Here is a 20,583-nt window from a genome sequence, read left to right on the forward strand (position 1 = left end):
GCCTGTGCACCTCAGGGCCCATGAGCCCCAACTACTGAGTCTGTGCACCCCAGGGCCCGTGAACCCCAACCACTGAGCCCCTGTGTCCAGTTCTGAGTCCTCTGCTGGTTTGGTCCAGGGCCTGGGTTCATCACTTGCTAGCCCCCCACCCACCCCCGAGATGTTCAGTCAATTGCATCTGTGTGACCTCGAGGGGGACAGCAGATTCTTCACCTGGTGTGTATGTTTCAGTATCTTCTTCTGGGAAGTGATGCCAGCCTCCCTCCCCTAGTGACAGAAAAGCATTTCATGGTTCGCTGTTTGATTTCATGTGTCAACTTGGCCAGCTATGCTGTCCAACGATTTCATTAAATGCCAATCTAGGTGCTGCTGTGGAGATATTTTGAAGGTAGGATGTTGATTTAACCTCAAAGATCAGCGGACTCAGTCAAGGAGATTATATTATCCTCAGTACTGTGGATGGGCCTCGAGCTGTAAGTTAAGAGGCTCTCAGAGCACATCAGAGACTTTCTCGAAGAGGAAGAGATTCTACCTTCAGCTCCTGCCTGAGACTTTACAGCCCACTCTACAGCCAGACTCCACAACTGTAGGTATCAGTTCCTTAAAATCAGGTTGTCTGTCTGCCTGTTTGCAAACACACACACACACACACACACAGCTGGTTCTGTTGCTCTAGCAGAACCCTCACTGATATACATGGTAAGAGCAAAACAGAGATGCAATTGTGATGACACATTTAATTAACAAAGTGATAGTTTAATGATGTGTTTTCCACTGGGAAGGTAGGAAAAAAAAAAGCCCGTCTTGAATGGAAAAGGTGGATCTATTTTTGGTTCTTCTGCTTTCATCTCAGGGGTCATTAAGAGACAGACGTCTGTTAATGCAGAAGTGTTGATGACTCTCTGCCCAACCTCTCACTCCCACCCAGTTTGGCTCAACGGGCCTTGGAGTTGCTTACTTTCGGTTCTCAGGTATGAATCAAGACAGGCTAGGCCTCGTAGACGCTTGCCTAACTCCAGCTCTGCAGGCAAGATTACGCCCCGTGAGGCACACCCAGCAGGGCTTTAGGGGGAAATCCAGTGGTGCGTTCAGGCATTATTCACTCTTGCTAATGAATAAGTCATCTTGGGTAGACAACGGAGGTCTGGGGAAGTGACTCCAGGGCCTTAGAAGAAAGTTATGAGCCATGTTGAGTCTGAACCTTAGTAAATTACCATCCAGGCTTAGTAAATTTGGCTTCCAGGCTAAATGCCAGGCGCAGGCCACTGGGCTGAGTCTTCCCACGGCGGGCGGCTGTGTTGAATTACCTTGATGCCAGCTCATAGGGATGAAGGCCAGCACGTGTCTCAGTTCTCACAGGCAGAAACCTCTGCGCCGTGGGGCCGGCGGGCTGTGGACCGGAAGATCTCTGAGAACCGAGGTGGCGGAGGGCAGGGAGAGCAACTGTCTACCTGCAGGGCCCAGAGAGTCCAAAGGGCACCCGTTTCGACTCTGGGACGTCAACAACGGTGCCACTGACAACAGGAGCCAACAACCTGTGGTTTGTCTTTGGCAGCCCTTGCCCGGTGCTTAAGGCCAAGGGCTGGAGGAAAATGTGAATTCATGCTGGGAGGAACGAAAAGGATGAGCAGCTCCTCCAGAAAAGATCAACCCGAAACTGCCAAGGGTTAGGGAGCCCCCCGCTTTTTTCAGTGGCTAAATCTCTGACTAGGCTCGCCAGAGGTAACAAATAAAAACACAAGATGCCAGAGAAAAATGGTGCTGGGACAGCTGAATGAAAAGTGTGAAGTTGGAGTCTTTCTTATATCATATACCAAATGTGCTCATGGACTTAAAAGTAAGAACTAAAACTGTAAAATGGGCTTCCCTGATGGCTCAGCTGGTAAAGAATCTGCCTGCAGTGTGGGATACCTGGGTACCATCCCTGGGTAGGGAAGATCCCTTGGAGAAGGGAAAGGCTACCCACTCCAGTATTCTGGCCTGGAGAATTCCATGGACTGTATAGTCCATGGGGTGGCAAAGAGTCGGACACTGCTGAGCGACTTTCACTTTTCAAAACCATAAAACCATTAGAAGAAAATAAAGGGAAAATTGTTGTCACTTTGGGTTAGGGAAAGCCTTCTTAGGTATGACATCAAAAGCATAAGCAACCAAAGAAAAAAAATAGATTAATTAGACTTCATCAGAATTCAAAACGTTTGTCTTTCAAAGTGGCTTAATGGTAAGGAACTTGTCTGCCAATGCTGAAATTGGGGGTTCAATCCCTGGGTTAGGAAGATTCCCCTGGAGAAGGAAATGGCATCCCACTTCAGTATTCTTACCTGGGAAATCCCAAGGACAGAGGAGCCTGGAAGTCGACAGTCCATAGGGATGCAAAAAGTAGGACATGACTGAGTGGCTAAACAACAGAAATATTTCCAAGAACACAATCAAGAAAGTGAACAGACAGTTCACAGAATGGGAGGAAGTATTTTTAGGCAATTTAAGTAATATGAGTATAGTATTCAGAATTTGTAAAGAACTCTTAAACTCAATACTAAGAAGATGAGCAACTCAATTAAAAAATAGGCATAGAACCTGAATAGGGGACTTAGCTGGAGGTCCTGTTGTTTGGACTTTGCCTTCCAATGCAGGGGATGCAGGTTTGATCCCTGGTCGGGAAGCTAAGATCACACATGTCTCATAGAGTCAAAAAAAAAAAAACAGAACAGAAACAATATTGTAACAAGTTCAATAAAGACTTTAAAAATGGTCCACCTTAAAAAAAACTCTGATTAGATGTGACTTCAAAAAAGATGCACAAACAGCCAGAAAGCACATGAAAAGATGCTTGTTGGTCATTAGGAAATTGAAAATCAAAACAACAGTGAGTTAGCACTTCATACCCACCAACGTGGAATAATAAAAAAGCCGAGAGACTCTTTTAGTAATTGTAGTAAAGATGTGGAAAGATTGGAACCTTGTATATTGCTGCTGGAAATATGCAATAGTTTAATTGCTGTGGAAAACAGTTTGGCAATTTCTCTAAAGGTCAGAGTCATTGTATGACCCAGTAATGCCACTTCTAGGTACACATCCAAGAGAAATGAAAACAAACATCCACACAAAAACTTGTGCATGGATGTTCCCTGCAGCGTTGTTCATAATAGCTTGAAAGTAGGAATAGCTCAATGCCCATCAACTGATGTTTGGGTGAAGAAAGTGTGTTACATCCATCCAAAGGAATATTATTTGGCAGTAATAAAGAACAAGATTTAGCTCAGGGGGTAAAGACTCTGCCTGCAGTGTAGGAGACCTGGGTTCGATCCCTGGGTCAGGAAGATCTCCTGGAGGAGAAAGTGGCAACCCACTCCAGTATTCTTGCCTGTAGAATCCCATGGACAAGGAGCCTGGTGGGCTACAGTCCATGGGGTCACAAAGAGTCGGACACGACCCAGCGGCTAAGTACACAAAGAACAAGATACTGACCTGTGCTACGTGGATGAACCTTGAAAAATCATGCCAAGTGTAGTAAGTAAATTCTAAAAGACCACATATCACGAAATGTCCAGAACAGACAAATCTATAGAGGCAGAGAGTAGATTAGTGGGTTGTCAGGGGCCAGGGAGCTGAACTGGGTGCAAGCAATGGGCGTGACCACAAATGCGCATAGGGCTTCTTGGGAGGGTGATGAAAACGTTCTCAAAAAATTGACTTAGGTGACAGTTATACAACTCTGAATGTACCAAAAACCCATTGAATTTTATTTAAATGGGTGAATTATATGGTATATAAATTATATCTCAGTAAAGCTGTTAAAAACATGAATGCCCAGTTTAATAAGAATTTCAGGCAAATGAGGACTAATTTTTTTTTTTTCTTTTTTAAAATATGGAACACTTCACGAATTTGCGTGTCATCCTTGCGCAGGGGCCATGCTAATCTTCTCTGTATCGTTCCAATTTTAGTATATGTGCTGCCGAAGCGAGCACGAGGACTAATTTTTAGTATAATGTCTCTTGCAATGTTTGGGATATGCTTATATGAAAAAAATTATCATGTTTATCTGAAATTCAAGCTGCAGCAAGGTGGCCTATATTTTATCCGGTAGCCTCACAACCTGAGGGCGCGGCCATCATGTGAGAATAACTTGGAGAAGGATCAGAACTTGGGGCCACTATATTTTTTCAAACTTTTTGTTTTGAATTGGGGTAAAACCAATGAACAACGTGCTAGTTTCAGGTGAAGAGCAAAGGAAGCCAGCGATACTTACACGTGTATCCGTTCTCCCCCGTACCTCCCTCTCCTCCAGGCCGCCACAGAGCATTGAGCCCAGTTCCCTCTGCTCTACAGTCGGACCTGGTTGGTTGTCCATCGTGAATACTGCAGTGTGTAAAGCAGTCACCACTTTTTAACCCCCGCTAGGCTACCTGGAATCAGAGACAAAATCAGCCTGGAGGCTCTGGATCTCACAGGCCAGAGGTGGTTCCCAGCCTCTGAAGGTCGTGCTTTGAGAGGCTTCCTGAGTTACTTCTAAGCAGTTGTCATCTGTTTTGCCAGCCAGGGAGGGCCTTGATCTAAATACTCAGGGCTCTTACTTTAAAAGAGGCAGGGCCTACAGGTTATCTCTTTTCTGCACCTCATCCTGCAATCTAAGTTCATCTTTCCTCTCATCTTGTTTGGAATCAGGGTGGGCCCCCTGAGTGGTCTTCTTTTTTAATCAGAGATTTTCTTTGTTTATTTTTTGCTACACTAGGCCTTTCTTTGTCACCCTGCTTATTTAACTTTTATGCAAAGTACATCATGAGAGACCCTGGGCTGGAGGAAGCACAAGCTGGAATCAAGATTGCCTTGCCGGGAGAAATATCAATAACCTCAGATATGCAGATGACACCATCCTTAAGGCAGAAAGCAAAGAGGAACTAAAGAGCCTCTTGATGAAAGAGAAAGAGGAGAGTGGAAAAGTTGGCTTAAAGCTCAACATTCAGAAAACTAAGATCATGGCATCCAGTCCATCACTTCATGGCAAATAGATGGGGAAACAGTGGAAACAGTGGCTGACTTTATTTTTCTGGGCTCCAAAATCACTGCAGATGGTGACCGCAGCCTTGAAATTAAAAGACACTTACTCCTTGGAAGGAAAGTTATGACCAACCTAGACAGAATATTAAAAAGCAGAGACATTACTTTGCCAACAAAGGTCCATCTAGTCAAGGCTATGGTTTTTCCAGTGGTCATGTATGGATGTAAGAGTTGGAATGTGAAGAAAGCTGAGCGCCAAAAAATGGATACTTTTGAACTGTGGTGTTGGAGAAGACTCTTGAGAGTCCCTTGGACTGCAAGGAGATCCAACCAGTCCATCCTAAAGGAGATCAGTCCTGGGTGTTCATTGGAAAGACTGGTGCTGAAGCTGAAACTCCGATACTTTGGCCACCTGATGTGAAGACCTGACTCATTTGGAAAGACCCTGATGCTGGGAAAGATTGAGGGCAGGAGAAGGGGATGACAGAGGATGAGATGGTTGGATGGCATCACCGACTCAATGGACAAGAGTTTGAGTCAACTCCGGGAGTTGGTGATGGACAGGAAGGCCTGGTGCGCTGCAGTCCCTGGGGTCGCAAAGAGTCGGACAAGACTGAGCGACTGAGCTGAACTGGACTGAGGCCTTGGTTGCCACCTGCGGCTTTCTCTGGCTGTGGTGAGTGGGGGCTACTCTCTCTAGCTGTGGTGCCCGCGCCTCTCACTGCAGTGGCCTCTCTTGTTGCAGCACATGGGCTTAGAGGCCCTAGGCATGCGGAATTTTCCTGGGCCAGGGGTCGAAACTGTGTCCCCTGCACTGGCAAGCTCTTCCACTGCACCCACCCGCGAAGCCTCATGTCTCTTCTGGCTACTCTCAAGTCAGTGAAAATCCTCTGGGCCCCTTGTTCCCCGCAAAGTGTCTGGTTAGTAATTAGCGTGTCCAGCCCCTAGTCCTCATGAAAACTCCTTCCTTCCCTCCTCCCTCCACCTGGGGGAAAGGGAAACAGGGGAGGGGGCTGGTTCCTTCTTTGCTCTATCAGTTCCTTCCTAATTCCCCCTCCCCCACTATGGCACTGACCTCTCCATGGAGTGGGGCACCCAGGACAGGTTGTATTCATACATTTCTGGTACCAGTGTGGAGCTGGTCTCAGAGGGTGTTTCAATTAGACCTTCTCATATTCTGTATTCATGAGAATTATCTGTATTCATGAGAATTTTTGGATTCTGCCTTACTTTGTAGCTGATTGCTTTATTCTTAAAATAGGTACACTGGTCACCAACTAAATACTGGACTTTTTTAATCCCCTCCTCTGTGTTTCTGTCCCTGCCCTCAGATCTTCTGGTCAAACCTCTGCTCCAGGGATGCGTGGCAAAGCTGTCCTGGCACACACCTCGGGGTGGGTGGGAATCACCCAGTTGGAGGAGGGCTGAGCTCTAGCTTAGGACCCACAGCCCCCAGAGAGTCATCCTTGAGGTCACCAGGCTTGTGTGGAGGCCTCCTGCTTGGAGGTCTTCCTTTGGAAACTCTAGGTCATATTCTCTACCCAGTGCTCTTGGGTCTTGAACTATCTTAGTCACACACACACACAGAGTTCAGTTCAGTTCAGTTCAGTCACTCAGTCATGTCCGATTCTTTGCGACCCCATGAATTGCAACACGCCAGGCCTCCCTGTCCATCACCAACTCCCGGAGTTGACTCAAACCCATGCCCATTGAGTCGGTGATGCCATCCAGATATCTCATCCTCTGTCGTCCCCTCCTCCTCCTACCCCCAACCCCTCCCAGCATCAGGGTCTTTTCCAATGAGTCAGGTCTTCACATCAGGTGGCCAAAGTATCGGAGTTTCAGCTTCAGCATCAGTCCTTCCAATGAACACCCAGGACTGATCTCCTTTAGGATGGACTGGTTGGATCTCCTTGCAGTCCAAGGGACTCTCAAAAGTCTTCTCCAACACCACAGTTCAAAAGTATCCATTTTTTGGCGCTCAGCTTTCTTCACATTCCAACTCTCACATCCATACATGACCACTGGAAAAACCATAGCCTTGACTAGACAGACCTTTGTTGGCAAAGTAATGTCTCTGCTTTTTAATATTCTGTCTAGGTTGGTCATAACTTTCCTTCCAAGGGGTAAGCGTCTTTTAATTTCATGGCTGCAATTACCATCTGCAGTGAATTTGGAGCCCCCCAAAATAAAGTCTGACACTGTTTCCACTGTCTCCCCATCTATTTCCCATGAGGTGATGGGACCAGATGCCATGATCTTAGTTTTCTGAATGTTAAGCTTTAAGCCAACTTTTTCACTCTCCTCTTTCTCTTTCATCAAGAGGCTTTTTAGTTCCTCTTCACTCTCTGCCATAAGGGTGTCGTGATCTGTATATCTGAGGTTATTGATATTTCTCCTGGCAATCTTGATTCCAGCTTGTGCTTCTTCCAGCCCAGCGTTTCTCATGATGTATTCTGCACATAAGTTAAATAAGCAGGGTGGCAATATACAGCCTTGATGTACTCCTTTTCCTATTTGGAACCAGTCTTGTTGGTCCATGTCCAGTTCTAACTGTTGCTTCCTGACCTGCATACAGGTTTCTCAAGAACATACACACAAATAATTTATGGGATGCGATGTAATTATCTGAGGTTTGCATTGCATTGAACCTGATAATAGCCACCAAGAAAAACCACCTACTAAGGCAGGTCCCCAGATATTTCTGGCAAGAGAGACAACGACTTCTCTGGGCCGTGCAGGGGGCGGGTTGACAGCATGTCATTTGCACTTCACAGCAAGGGGGGACTCTGGGCCCCCACCACATGCTTTCTGAGAATTGGTCTGGAACTTGTCCCGGAACAGTCACCTCCCCAGATGAATACAGAGGGAAAGCGTGGCGTCAGCATTGCTTTCACTGAGGCCTGGGAGGAAGGAGTCTGGTAGAGGGGAAATCTCCAGGGCTGGGAGCAGGTAGAAGGGACCATGAGTGGTGGCAGAGGTGGGGACAGCTGTGCGTGACCACGACTGCTCATCTGCATCCCTCAGAGTGGCCAGGAGGTGGAAGCAACGTGAGCGGCCATTGACAGATGAGGGGATATGCAAAATGTGGTCCATCCATAGGGTTGTTCAGCCTCATTCCTTATTACTGGTATTATTCAGCCTTCAAAAGGGTGAAATTCTAACACACGTTCCAATAGGGGCGAGCCTTGAGGACGTGATGATAAGTGAAATAAACCAGTCACAGTAAGACAAATTCTGTAAAGATTCTACTTGATACAAGGATCCTGGAGTAGTCAAACTCATACAGACACAGGTGTAATAGTAGGTGCAGGGGGAGAGGGGCGGAGGCTAGGGACTTATTGCCTAATGGGGACAGGGTTTGAGTTTGGGATGACTGGAGGGTGGGTGATGGTTGTTCAACCATGTGAATGTGCTTAATGACATGGATGTCTAACTGAAGAATGATCAAGATGGTCAATTTTGTGTTATGTATATTCTACGACAATGAAAAAAAAGTGAAAAAAGATGCTATGAAGAATAGCCACCCTCCCCCCACCCTCAATGGGAGGAACTTGAGATCGTTCTTCCAAAGTACTGGATGCACCGTGATGAAGGTCTTCTCTTCATGTACCTTCTCAGCTGGATTCTGCATCCTCCCTTCTGAGCCTGAAAATTGGAGCAAGTCTTCTCTCTGTCCTGAGGTCAAGACGCTGAATTTGCACTTATGCAAATTTGCATCAACAGATGCTGAATCTGTTCTCAACAGTACATCCCCTTCCAGCAGCAAATACTTGTTCCAAGTGGGAAAGCAAGTGCCAGGCTGCTCCAAGCCCTTTCCATCTCTCCTCCAACGCTCACGCTGGCGCCACACTAGTTATGGAAGGGAATTGTCTAAGATCCTGCAGCTAGGAAGTGCCGGAAGCTGAAACTGAACGCTTGTCAAGTCTACTCCAAGGCCTATGGCCTTCACTGCTCTCCATTATGGCCATTTGTTTTTCGACCCTCAGCTCTGATTCCTGTTCTCTCTGCAAGCATCTCCGGCCTGGCAGCAATCAATATCACAGCTGCTTCCTGTCCCTCGGAATCATTATAACAATCTGGACCACCTCTCTGAATCCCTGGAGCCTTCTCTATGAGCATGATGCCGCCTGCAATCCCTCTGAGTGTGATGCACAGAGAAAAATGACTTCTGCTCTGCTAGGGAGTCAAAATATTAAAGGAAGATGATGTCTTTCACAGCTGGGAGCAGCTCTGAATTTTCTATGGTTCCTGTCTTTCAGTGACTTGTGCTTCAGTATTCTTTTGGGAATATCTTACTTCCACAGTGTTCTGAGTAGGAAACAGATTTAGTCAGCATGGTTGGCATCATGCAGTTAGATAAACTCCTGCTGATTATCAAACTGGGGAAAGTCATCTGAGCCCAGTGGAGCAAAATTCCAAGTTCTCCTTTGTCCTTCCAAGTGTGTCTGCGCCAATAGTATTCTACCCAACACATTAACATGAAGAATTACTGAGAGAAAAACAAAGATCGTTTATTAATGTGTATATGTGGAGTCTAAAAATAGGGTACAGATGAACTTATTTGCAAAGCAGAAATAGAGACAAAGATGTAGAGAACAAACGTATGGATACTGAGTGGGCAAAGAGGGGGTGGGAGGAATTGAGAGACTGGTGTTGACACGTATATGCTGTTGATAGGATATATAAAGTAGATAACTAATGAGTATATACTATATAGCCCAGGAAACTCTACTTAATGCACCGTGATGACGTGAACGGGAATGAAGTCCAAAAAGGAGGGGGCTGATTTATATGTATGGCCAATTCACTCTGCTGTACCCTAGAAACTAACACACCATTGTAAGGCAACTACCCTCCAATAAAAATTAATTTTTTTTAAAAAAAGAAAAACTTCTGTTCAATAAAGAAGAAATTTCCCTTCAGTAAAGATGATCAGGCAGACACACAAGTATTTTCACACTAAGAGAAAATATTTGTAATATTAAAACTGACAGAAGATTACATTAGAAAAATATTGACTCAATCTTGCTAACTGTGTTCTCACTTCCTCACTTAATGGTAAAAATAAAGTTTGATGGCAGAAAACAATCAAGTCAGGAAAGAATTGAGTCTTAATGTGGATGTTGTGACTAAAAATATCTAAAATTTTAATGCAATTTTCTCTAATTGATATATTGATACAGAAAGGAAGCACAGTGTAGTAGAAAGACCATATTATAGTCTGAATGTGTGTGTGTGTGTGTGTGTGTGTGTGTGTGTGTGTATGTGCATGCCATGTACTCAGTTGTGTCTGACTCTTTGTGACTTCATGGACTGTAGCCCGCCAGGCTCCTCTGTCCATGCAATTTTTCAGGCAAAAATACTGGAATGGGTAGCCATTTTCTTCTCCAGGGGATCTTCCCGACCCTGGGATCAAACCTGCGTCTCTTGCATCTCCTGCACTGGCAGGCAGGTTCTTTACCACTGAGCCGCTGGGGAAGACCTATGGTCTGAAGGTGTCTCCTCAAATTCCCATGTTGAAGCCCTGACCACTGGTGTGGCTGTATTGGAATTGGGGTCTCTGAGGAATTACTTAAGTTTAAACAAGATCATAAAGGTGGGACCCTGCTCCCAGAGGATTAGTGTCCTTGTAAGAAGAGGCAAGACGACAAGAGCTTCCTTTGTGGCTTAGCTGGTAAAGAATCCACCTGCAATGCAGGAGACCTGGGTTTAATCCCTGGGTTGGGAAGATTCCCCTGGAGAAGGGCAAGGCAACCCACTCCAGTATTCTGGCCTGGAGAATTCCAGGGACTATATAGTCCATGAGGTCACAAGGAGTTGGACATGACTGAGAGACTTTCACAAGAAGAGACAAGAATAGACTTCCTGTCTGCAGGCCAGGAAGAGGGCTCTCATCAGAAACCCACCACGTGACACCTTGACCGTGGACTTCTTCTCAGCCTCCAAAATTGAGAGAAAATACGTTTCTACTGTTCAAGCTGCCTGGTTTGTGATAATTTTGTTATGGCAGCCTGAGAAGAAGACTACTATGGACCAATATTGTGGGATGGAACACAATTAGGTTGGAATTCTGATTCTTCCACTTTGCTGGTTGACCTTGGACAAGTTATTTCATTTTTCTGAACTTGATAAATAACAAAGGATCAGTGTATCTTATTGGTAGGTTTGTTGTGAGAGATAACATTTGATGTCATCAAATTGCCAACATCCCTTGGATCATAGAAAAAGCAAGGGAATTCCATAAAAACATCTACTTCTGCTTCATGAACTATGATAAAGCCTTTGACTGTGTGGATCACAACAAACTGGAAAATTCTTCAAGAGATGGGAATACCAGACCACCTTACCCACCTCCTGAGAAATCCGTATGCAGGTCAAGAAACAATGGTTAGAACTGGACATGAAACAACAGACTGATTCCAAATCGGGAAAGGAGTATGTCAAGGTTGTATATTGTCACCCTGCTTGTTTAACTTCCATGCGGAGTACACCATGCAAAATGTTGGGCTAGATGAAGCACAAGCGGGAATCAAGATTGCTGGGAGAAATATCAGTAACCTCAGATATGCAGATGACACCACCCTAATGGCAGAAAGTGAAGAAGAACTAAAGAGCCTCTTGATGAAAGTAAAAGTGAAAAAGCTGGCTTAAGTCTCAACATTCAGAAAACTAAGATCATGGCATGTGGTCCCATCACTTCATGGCAAATAGATGAGGAAGCAATGGAAATGGTGAGAGACTTTATTTTTGGGGGCTCCAAAATCACTGCAGACAATGACTACAGCCATGAAATTAAAAGGCCGTTGTTCCTTGGAAGAAATGCTTATTAAAAAGAACAGCATATTAAAAAGCAGAGACATCACTTCGCTGACAAAGATCCATAGAGTTTTTCTAGTAGTCATGTATGGTTGTGAGAGTTGGACCATAAAGAAGGCTGAATGCTGAAGGGTTGATGCTTTTGAACTGTGATAATGGAGAAGACTCTTGAGAGTCCTTTGGGCTGCAGGGAGATCAAACCAGTCAGTCCTAGAGGAAATCAGTCCTGAATATTCATTGGAAGGACTGATGCAGAAGTGGAAGCTCCAATACTTTGGCCACCTGATGCGAAGAACTGACTCATTTGAAAAGACCCTGATGCTGGGAAAGACTGAGGGCGGGAGGAGAAGGGGATGACAGAGGATGAGATGGTTGGATAACATCACTCACTCAATGGACTAGAGTTTGAGCAAACTCTGGGAGATGGTGAAGGACAGAGAAACCTGGTGTGCTGCAGTCCAAGGGATTGCAAAGAGTCAGACACTACGGAGTGACTGAACTGAACTGAGACACTCAATGGGGCTTCCCACGTGGCTCAGTGGTAAGGAATCCACCTGCCAGTGTAGGAGATGAAGAGACAGAGGTTTGATCCCTAGGTTGGGAAGATCCACTGGAGTTAGAATTGGCAATCCACTTCAGTATGCTTGCCTGACAAAGTCCATGGACAGAGGAATCTGGCAGGCTACAGTCCGTGGGGTCACAAAAGAGTCAGACACAATTGAGTGACTAAACACACACATACAGACAAACACTCAATAGGGTCTAATTCAGTTGTAGTATATACTCTAAGCCAGTTTTCTTTCCTAAAAGCCAATCCTTGCCTAGTCACTGAATTATGAGACACTGCATATTTGGTAACTTGAAGGATATGTGTTGTTGTAATTGACAGGGCATAGGGAATGCTTTCCCAAACGCAGTATGTATTTCTGTATTTATTCTTTCTGTTTTAAGACATTAGCACAGAATCCTCTTGGGAAGAAAGCAGTTCATGCCACTATTGATGACCACACAGGTGGTCACTCCTGGTCAAAACTCCCCAGTGAGGCTCTGAGGAGTTGGAAGCTGACAAACAGAATCCAACCTCCTCCCTTAGACCTGGCCAAGAAAAATGCATCTTCACTCCAAGGGAAAAGCTTTTAAAAGAGCCTGAGTGCTTACTTAAAATGTGGTGAGCACCTTCATTCCAGCCACACATCACCAATATTTAACTAACACTAACTGCTAATTCTAAGGTGAGCTTTTGTGGAGGTGTCAAAACTACTGAGAATCAGACACTTAAATGCTGCTCCAATATCTGGTTCTTGCAATTTTTGTGTGGATTGTGGGAGGCAGTGTGTGGAGAGGTCTTTGCCAAAGTTGACATTTTAGAGGTAGTCTCAAAATTGCTTCTGCAACTGTTGGAAAACTGTCACTCAACATTACACAAATCCTTAGGTTTAGCACTTCTGTTGAGCCTAAATTTTTGTGGCCTTGATATAGTCACTGCTTTGTAAGCATGGTACATATTCTGATGCCCTCATTATCAATTTATCAGATGAACATATGGGAAGAGAACAGAAATTCCTTTGTGATTTTGTTAGTTTGGATTCCAATGGGGCAAAGTGTGAAACTGGAGAATTTATGTCACCCTTTTAAACTATAGAATAAGTAACACTGACCATGAAACAGTTGGGACACCCCATGATGAATCTAGCTTAAAATTGAAGGTAAGCTTCATTTCTTTTCTTCCTCAGAAGGACAACCTTTGCCCCTTGATTATGCTTCTCCTCATTAGTCATGGAGACTTTTGTTCAGTGCTTAAATTATGGGCTCATCTACATTCCTGACAGTCTGTATCAACTGTACATGTCTTGAGCTATTGGCTATTGGGAATTCCAGAGTTTCTGTGTCGTTGCCATGGCTGATGAACTTCATGGGCAATTAAACTACGGGTGGGGAAAGTGGTTGGTAAAAAAATATCCTGAGGGGCTAAAAGCATTAATCAGGCACCTCTGTGAATTGCCTGTCTGTTCACTGAGAATGTGGCAAGTACATTGTTGTTTTCTTTTAGAATCACTTGGGCAGCGTGCAAACAACTTGGTCTGACACTACGCCTGGGATCCCGGCAATGGTTCTGATCCTAAAAAGACATGAAGGGTGAAATATCTAAGAGGCACCAGCATTCCATGTCAGGTGACAGAGCATCATTCAAGACCCACAGGGGAAGGCTAGCCCAGGAGAGGACCTTCCTGAGATTGTACATCTCTTCTTACTACATGAGGAGATTTATAAGAATTGATCATCTGAACAACTGGTAGCAGAATTCTTCTCAAGTAGGAAAAATCACTGTGTTGTTTGGAAAACACCTTGAATGCTTACAGTAGGAAAAGAGCCCCTGCATTGTCAGAGATGAGAAGAGGAGGTTGAGAAAAGAGGAAGGAGGAGAGACAGGTCAGGGGATGGGGGTGATGGTGCTGTGGGGCTGTGCGTCTGCAACTGGAGCAAGTTTTCATACGAACTTCATTTGAACCCTTGTCCGTCTCTCTCTGAGCTCCCCTGGTGGCTCAGGGGTAAAGAATCCCTCTGCCAATGCAGGAGACTCAGGAGATGGAGGTTCGATCTCTGGGTCAGGAAGATCCCCTGAAGGAGGAAATGGCAACCCACTCCAGTACTCTTGCCTAGGACATCCAATGCATAGAGGAGCCTGGAGGGCTGCGGTCCACGGGGTCCCAGAGCCAGACATGACTGAGTGACTGAGCTCAAACTCCAACTCTCTCTGGCCAGCAGTCTGCAGTAAAGCCAGGAACCCTAGCGTGTGTTCTGTGATAGTTTTGTGAGAGAGCGCGCACGCCTGCGTATGTACACATGCTCCCATACATGTATACCTCTCCATGTGTGTTCATGCATGCACACATGAATATCCATGCACACTGCTGCCCACGCGTGCACATGTTTGCTGTGTTTGGTTCTTCACCTGGGCTTGTGTGTTCCTGTGCTGCAGACCTGCCCCAGGGCCGGAGCCTGGAGGCCACAATCTCAGGAAACCATAGGATGAGTGGAGAGGAACTCATGTTGCCACAGCGGACATAGAACTGGGGGCCAGACTCAGGTCATTGCGGTCTGGGGGGCGGAGAGAACCTACCTCTTGTTTTTGTTCAGTCATTAAGTTGTATCTGACTCTTTGCTGCCCCACGGACTGCAGCACACCAGGTTTCATTGTCCTTCATTATCTCCCAGAGTTTGCTCAAACTCTTGTCCGTTGAGTCGATGATACCATCCAACCATCTCATCCTCTGTTTTCCCCTTCTCCTCCTGCCTTCAATCTTTTCCTGTATCAGAGTCTTTTCCAATGAGTTGGCTCTTCACAACAGATGATCAAAGTATTGGAGCTTCAGCATCAGTGCTTCAAGGAATAATGCTGAATATTCAAGGTTGAATTGAATATTCAAGGTTCAATGAGTATTCAAGGTTGATTTCCTTTAGGATTGACTGCGTTGATTTCCTTGCAGTCCAAGGGGTTCTCAAGAGTCTACTCCAGCACCACAGTTTGCAAGCATCAATTCTTTGGTACTCAGTCTTCTTTATGGTCCAACTCACATCTGTACATGACTCCTGGAAAAACGATAGCTTTGACTCTATGAACCTTTGTCAGCAAAGTGATGTGTCTTCTTTTCAATACACTGTCTAGGTTTGTCATAGCTTTACTTTCAAGGAGCAGGCATCTTTTCATTTCATGGCTGCAGTCACTGTCCGAAGTGATTTTGGAGCCCAAGAAATTAAAATCTGCCACTGTTTCCGCTCTTACCCAACCTATTTGCCATGAAGTGATGGGACAAGATGCCATGATGTTAGTTTTCTGAATGTTGAGTTTTAAGCCAGCTTTTTCACTCTCCTCTTTTACTTTCATCAAGAGGCTCTTTAGTTCTTCTTCACTTTCTGCCATTAGAGTCGTATCATCTGTATATCTCAGATTGTTGATATTTCTCCCAGCAATCTTGATTCCAGCTTATGATTCAGCCAGCCTAGCATTTCATATGATGTACTCTGCGGATAAGTTAAATAAGCATACAAATTAAGTAAACGACTTCCTTTTTTTTCAGTTTTATTGAGGTATGGTTGACAAAACTGTAATGTATTTAAAGGCTACATTATGGTGATTGGATATCCATGTACACCATGAAAGTTTCCCATGCTCCTGTTATTTACCACACACCCGTCACCTCACTTCTTTACTTTCTTTTTTATTTTTTGAGAACATTAAGTTCCACTCTTTCAGCAACTTTCAGTTATTCAACACAGTATTCTGATGATAGTCATCAAATTACACATTCAATCCTTAGACCTTCCTCATAGTTAAGTCTGTACTGTTTTACCAGCCTCTCCCATTTCCCCCACCCCAGACCCTGACAGCCACCATCCTACTCTCTGGTCCTATGACTGACTTTTTTATCTTTTAGATCCCACATTAGGTTATGACTTCAGCTGCAAGCATTTCTTGCCATGGTTCTGCTTTTGCCTCAGCTGGATTTCAAGCAATCACACTGTTACAAGGACCCTCGAGCAAAGGGCTGGGCTCCCAAGGTGTACAAGAATAGCTTTCTGTAGCAGATGCTGGAAGACTGGCTGATGACATTGGTTTCTTGGGGTGTGATGTGCATCACGCCATATTCGACACCTGATGAGTTCTCACCAGCTGCATCTCAACACATGGAGTGTCTCCATCGAGGCTTCGATGAGGTCTTATACCCAAACAGGATCCTGGGATGAAGGTTGCTAAGTGCTTATGACAGTTCCTGGCAGACAGCAGGTGCTGGTTACTGGAATATGAAGGTATTTCAAGTGCTATTCTCCTGATGCTTATTCCTACCACATTGGAGTCCCAAATTGGATTTTCTTGGAAACTATGAACTAAGATTACTCCAACATACTGGGGCTTAGTGGGATTTGTCCTGGGGAGGAAGGCAGAGGTGTTCTTCTCCAGGGCTCCAGATGGAGCAACTCCATTTCAAGGAGTGTCCCCAATGCTTCAGCCCCTGGAGTTAGAGTATACCTGCTGAGCTGTCCCTGGAGGTAGAGGCTCAAGACAGGGACCCCCTGGCCAATGCAAGGAAATACCTGGGTTTACATTTTCCTGCAGTTTCTTCAGTTGAATGTATGGTTTTACCTTTCACTTTTTAGACCTTTAGTCCAGCAGGAGTCAAAGCTGATAACAAAGTTATCTTTACTTTATGAAACAAGTCATGCAGTGTGAGCTAAGTTGCTTCGGTTGTGTCCGACTCTTTGCAACCCTATGGACTGCAGCCTGCCAGACTCCTCTGTCCATGGGATTCTCCAGGCAAGGCAATCCACTCCAGTATTCTTGTTTGGAGAATCCTGGACAGAAGAGCCTGGCAGGCAAAGAGTCAGAAATCACTAAGGCAACTTAGCTCACACACAAGCACTGCATGGCTTGTTTTGCAAAGTAAAGATAACTTTGTTATCAGCTTTGACCCCTGCTGGACTAAAGATCTAAAAAGTGAAAGGTAAAACCATACATTCAGTTGAAGAAGATGTAGGAAGGTGTCTATGGCCTTACAGAGGGAAAAGGATTAGTAAGCATACCTATATCTGAATCTCTTTGCTGTAAACCTGAAGCTAACACAACACTGTAAATTATATTTCAATAAAAATTAAAACATCTAAAAAAAAAAAAAAACAAAATTAAAAGCTCACATTACAGGCAAAAAAAAAAAATCAATGAAACCTTATTGCCCCTTAGGACCCCATGGACAAGGTTAGAGAAAGATGACAGATTGGTGGAGTCAGGCTGCAGAGAGACGTGTCCACAACTGAAACCAATAAAGACTATGCAAGAAACATCTACAAACCAGTAAGACAGAGAAGACATTCTATGAAATAATGTCATTGGCAGCAACATGGAAGGACCTAGAGATGATCAAAGTAAGAGAAGTAACTCAGAAAGAGAAAGACAAACACCATCTGATATCACTTATATGTGAATCTGAAATCTGACACAAATGAATTTATTTATGAAAAAGACTTACAGACATAGAAAACAAACTATGGTCAAAAAGGGGGAAAGGGAGTGGGGAATAAATTAGGAGTTAGAAATTAACATAATCATACTATTATATATAAAATAGACAATAAGGTCTTACTGTAGAGCATAGGGGACTGTATTCAATATCTTGTAGTAAATCATAATGTAAAAGAATGAAAAATATATATGTATATAAATGAACACACACACACGTGCACCCCCCCCCACACACACACATAACTGAATCACTTTGTTATACATTAGAAACTAATACAACATTGTAAATCAACAATATTTCAATTTAAAAAGAAGAAATTCTAATGGATAAAAGTTGAAGGAAAAACAGGTGATTTATAGGAAAGGTTGACCCCCAAATGTGCTTAAGCATGGGAGGAGACCTTCGTTAGGCACAGGGATGGGAAAAATGCAAAGCAGAAGACACCACCTTAAATCTTTGAGGCAGGATCAGGAAGGCTTCTGGCGCTAAATGTTGGTGGGGGAGTGGATGGAGGAGCCCTCAGGCCTTGCACTCGGGGCATTCATGGTGCTGGACTCTGCCGGGCAACACGGCAGCGCTTGAGCTAAGTGGACCCCCGGCAGGTTCCATGATGGGCTCCCGCCACAGTGGCGCTGGCGGTGGGGCTCCCGGGCCGGAATTCAGGTGCAGGCTCATCAGAGCCACGGGGGCATGTAGGTGAGGCTGGGCGATGCAGGGCCGAGGGTGGTCTCGGGAAGCTGGACACCCCTGCTGCCCAGCCCTGGCCTGGGCAGGGGGCACGTGCAGGGAAGCTCCCGGAGGGGCAGCAGCGGTGGGGAGAAGCGAGGAACCCCTCTGCCGGACACCCCTGGCTGGGACGCACCTGTTTATGCTTCCCTCCTTCCCTCCCTTTCAACGTGGATCTCCAACTCTTTGTCCACTTGCTTATTCTCTTCACGATGAGCCATCCACCCCAAACGACTTGCCATTTCCTCTTGGAGCGTTTGCCTACGTTTGCACTGACGTGTAGTGAAGTGTTAGTCGTTCATTTGTGTCCGACCCTTTTGCGACCCCATGGATTGTGACCCACCAGGCTTTTCTGTCCATGGGATTGTCCAGGCAAGAATGGTGGAGTGGGCTGCCATTTCCTACATTTGCATTCGCTGCCTTATTTAGTGACAGTTAATGAAGACGTCCTCAGGATGGTCCTGCCTGCCACCCCCTCACTCCCCCCACCAAACATAGGCCTCCGCCACATGCAAGTGTTGTATGCTGCTGGGGACATAAGCTTGACCAAGTCCGTAAGTGGGCTGGACCCCTAGAACTTAAGGTGGAGGAACTGATAACCAACGTCTCTTTGTTGGACGGGCCAGGATTCTCAAACTCTTTGGTTTTGGAATCCCTTCACACTCTTAAAATTTGATAAAGACCTCCAAGAGCTTGTGTTTTTGTGTACTGTGCTAACCAGAGCATTTTTACTGTATTAGAAAGTAAAAAGTGAGAAATTTAAAAGTCATTTAATTGACTAAAAATAATAAACCCACTACATTTTGGCATAAATAATATATACATTTTTTTTTTAAAAACTACGTGTTCCAAAGCAAAGTAGTCTAATTGGGAAATTAACATTATTTTGCAGATTTTTTTCCAAGTCTCTTTCATGGCTGGCTTACTGGAAGACAGCTGGGTTCTCATTCCTGTCTCTGTATTCAATCTGGTGCAGTATCAAACGTCACAAAACTTCTGGAAAACTCCATGGAGTGTTGAGAGAGCAAGAGTGAGAAAGATGGGTCTCAGTGTTACTATGAGACTGTCTGTGACATCATGGAGGCCCCAGAAGGGTCTAAGACTCCCAGAGGTCTCTGGCTAGACCACGCTGATGACCACAGTGTTGGCCTCAGTTAGTGCCTTTATCCCAGAATCCAGACATCCAGTGCTGTGATGATGTGATCCAGGGCTGAAGTCTGGCTTAGATCCTCAGACACTAACCTAGAAACTGGGGGCAGGGGAACACTCCGGTGGGCTGCAGGCATCATTCTTTCCTTTTAGTGTTTATTCGTCTCTTCCGAGTGTTTCTGCTGCTGCTCAGTCGCTTCAGCCGTGTCTGACTCTTTGCAACCCCAAGGACTCTAGCCCACCAGGCTCCTCTGTCCGTGGGATTTTCCAGGCAAGAATATTAGAGTGGGTTGACATGCCCTCCTCCAGGGGATCTCCCCAACCCAGGGATTGAACCTGGGTTTCCTGCATCTCCTGCATTGCAGACAAATTTTTTTTTATTTTTTAACTGCTAAGCCATCTGGGAAGCCCAGAATGTTTAACTGGTTCTTATAGTATTGACCACAGGAAGTGGGCTGTAGGCGGCTCACTGATTTTTATCTGTTATTTGCTGAGCACTTGCTATAGGGTAGTCTTTTGCTAAACGCTTTCTCTTGCTAAAATTAGTTTATCTTTGCACGTCTCTTAACATACAAAGGCTTTGAATCAAAAGCATCCCATGTGAGCGGAAATGTAAAGGTGCTTGGGGCCCTTTAACTGGGTGCTGTCTTTGGTCTTGTTTGAATCTATAGCACCCAGAGGTTGTTTGTGTACTGACAGCAAGAGGGTTTCACATCCTTAGAATGGAGGCAAATTCTCAGAAAAATTCCTGGAAGAATTTAGGAGGAGAGGGGAAAACCTTCAGCTCCGAACTTCTGTGGGCAAAAATGTGTGCTCACTGTTGGAAATGCATTTTTTTACAACCAAAATGCCTTATCTTGGGGTCCTGGTG

The 20,583-nt window shown here is 45.0% G+C and overlaps 1 non-coding gene across 1 annotated transcript; it reads right to left on the minus strand.

Annotated features, from left to right (window-relative positions):
• Positions 1 to 3,864: 3,864 nt before the first annotated feature.
• On the minus strand, positions 3,865 to 3,971 carry LOC133074348 (U6 spliceosomal RNA). The gene has a single exon (XR_009697182.1). It is a non-coding gene; the product is annotated as a U6 spliceosomal RNA (small nuclear RNA).
• Between the last annotated feature and the right edge of the window lie 16,612 nt (positions 3,972 to 20,583).

The sequence above is a fragment of the Dama dama genome, chromosome 19 (assembly GCF_033118175.1).
Source record: "Dama dama isolate Ldn47 chromosome 19, ASM3311817v1, whole genome shotgun sequence".
Classification (NCBI taxonomy): Eukaryota; Metazoa; Chordata; class Mammalia; order Artiodactyla; family Cervidae; genus Dama; species Dama dama.